Below are 2,937 nucleotides of genomic sequence, written 5' to 3'. Positions count from 1 at the left end.
TATATATATGATATGAAGCTCTGGTAGCATAGTGGTTACTAGTCGGGCTGCTAACTTCAAGGTCAGCAGTTTGAAACTACCAGCTGTTTTGTGGGAGAAAGATAAGGCTTTCTGCTCCCGTAAAGATTTACAGCCTTGGAAACCCTATATAGTTTCAATATGAGTCGGGACTGGCTGCACAGCACACCACCACCAGGCACACACACACACATATTGTTGTTGTTGTTAAGTACAATTTAGTCTGTTCTGACTCATAGCGACCCTATATAAGGTTTCCAAGGAGAGGCTGGAATATGTATCTATTTATATATTTACCCGGCATCATTTCAAAGTGGTAGGCACTGAGATGCTTTAAGTAACTAACCTTTGGGATTTTGCTATGTGATAGGTTGAATGAAAGCTTTGCAACCTTACCACATTTAATTCTTAAGAAGAACCTTTTGGCTAAGTATTATTAGCATCCCTGCTTAATAGAAGAAGGAGCCCTGGTGGCACAATGAGCACTTGCTCGCTAAGCCAAAGGTTGGCAGTTCAAACCCATCAACCTCTGGGGTTAAAGATGTGGCAATCTGCTTTTAAAAGAAATTCTATGGGACAGTTCTATTCTGTCCTATAAGGTTGCACTACTAGTTAGAATTGACTTTAAGTCAATAGTTAAAAACTTAACCCATTTTGTTTCCACAGGAAACAAAAACACAAAAGGTTAATTAACCCAAGGGAATTGTCCAACTGAGGGATCTGGACCCAGCCACTTGAAAAATTCATCACCACCCTATGATATAGATGCTGTTTTTGTCACTTCACAAAGGAAGAAATTGAAGTTCAGGGAGGTTAAGCAATTTGCTCAAAGACACACAGCTAGTAGATAGAGTCCCTGATGTTCAAATTTAGATTTTCAGGATTCCAAATGTTTACTGTCACTCGGAATTTTCACAGAGCATGGCACAGTGGGTTTGGAATGAATTTAAAATGATCTGCTCCTTGCTGTGGCTGTGTAGAAACCACATGGGACCTGGGGGATCAGTTCTGCATCACTTACTCACTCCAGACAAGGGATTCTGTGGACTGTGCAGCCCACAATGCTTTGTGCTCAGCCTGAGTGTGGGCATCTTGGGTGCTACCTGACAATAGCCATGGAAACGTGCCCTGCTCGAAAGTCACCCATGGAGTGGGTTTGATGAGGTGTCTGGGCAGCAACTGACTCATGCTGCCACACTCTCCTTTGCTCTGCACACTTGAGTGTATGCTTTTGTTGTTAAGTGTCATCGAGTCGGTTCCCACCAATGGTGACCCTGTATAGGGTTTCCAAGGAGCGGCTGGTGACCTTGAACCACCAACCTTGCTGTTCAAACCGACTTTACAGTGTAGTACATTACCCACAGCACCACACCATAAGTTCACTTGAGTGTATAGGAACTCGCCTCTGATCACAGTGCTGAGTCTGGGTCCTGTGAGGACAAGAGGGCGCCTACTCAGAGGCCTTGATCCACAAGGGGGAGAGCATCTGGGTCCTAGCAGACTCTGCTTTCTCCTCAGGGATTCCTATCAGGCCAGGCGATTGAATTCAACCAGGGAAGTAATCACTTCGCACTTCACTTCTCATTCACCTGCTTGCCCAGCTTCAGCACCTGCCAACCTGATGCTGCCCCGCCCCTCCGTTATTCTAACCTTAGCTTTTGCTCACATCAGGCCTAAAGACAGGGGTTCCTGGATGGGCATGGGGTGGGGAATATAAATCCAGACTGCCCTCTTCCTGTGAGCAAAAGTTGGGGAATTCCACCTTCTGTGATTGAACTGGGAGATCCCTGAGCTGATTTCCACCTATTTTGTCCTCCAAAACTTCCTTCTGGTCTCCCTAGAAACGTGTAGAAACCCTCAGCATTCACTGAGTCTCTTTGAAATCAGATAATAGAACTCTCAGATTTTCTAATGAGGAAACAAAGACAATGTTATAACAGTAACAATAGCCAGTATTTAACTGAGTATCTCAATGCTGCAGACTTTATTCTGTGCATTTGATAAGTGTCCATTCAGACTTAACAATAACTCCATGAGAAGGGCTGTAGTTTTCACTCTAGGTATTCAGATAAAGCATAGTCTGATTTAAATGATCGGCGGCGTTTTTTCAGCGTTGAGATTCGAATCCAGGCCTTCTAGCTCCCCTGGTGTAGAGGTGAGCTTGCCTTGAGTCTGAGTTGTTGGTCTTCCTCTTGGGGCAGTCCTCCAGACTTCTAATCAGACAAACTATCTGGTGTTGAAGATACTGAGACGTCCCAGGATGCGCAAGGTTGAAATAAAAGTAGCCGCGACTCCTGGAGGTAACCCTTTACCATCTGCTCAGAGACTGGCTTTCCAACTTGCACTTTCTCCATCCCTCACTAACTCCTCCCTGTAACCTGACTCGGGAGTACTCTGGCCCACCCATTTAAAAAGAAAAACCAAGACTGAGGGAGGTCAAGGGAATGCAATCTCAGTTCCTAGCCAGGCGGTCAGACCCGTAGGGTGTGAACTTGTGCTTGGGCGGGTTGGGGTGGGATTGAGAGTAAAGAGTAAAGAGATTCCCACCGATCTCACACTCAGAACGCCTTTCTGCTAAAAAAAAAAAAAATAGTCGTTTAGTAGGATCCGGTATTAGCACTCATTACAGGGACATAATTGTTGTTATTAAGTGCCGGTTGTTAAGTGTCTTTGAGTCTGTTCCGATCCATCATGATCCTGTATAAGGTTTCTAAGAAGCAGTTGGTGAGCTTGGACCGCCTACCCTGAGGTTCAAATTGACTTTGCAGTCCAGCGCATTAACCTACAGGATGAAAAACAGTCTTCTGTTTTCCAGGTATGGGGATTTTCTTTCTTGCTCTAGGACTCAAGTGGAACCCACCTTGGCTGCACCACGTTTATATTTGCATGTGCTGTATCATAAAAGGGCTAGCCACCCCC

This window comes from Chrysochloris asiatica, unplaced genomic scaffold (assembly GCF_000296735.1).
Source record: "Chrysochloris asiatica unplaced genomic scaffold, ChrAsi1.0 scaffold00214, whole genome shotgun sequence".
Taxonomy (NCBI): Eukaryota; Metazoa; Chordata; class Mammalia; order Afrosoricida; family Chrysochloridae; genus Chrysochloris; species Chrysochloris asiatica.
This window is presented reverse-complemented; position numbering follows the sequence as displayed.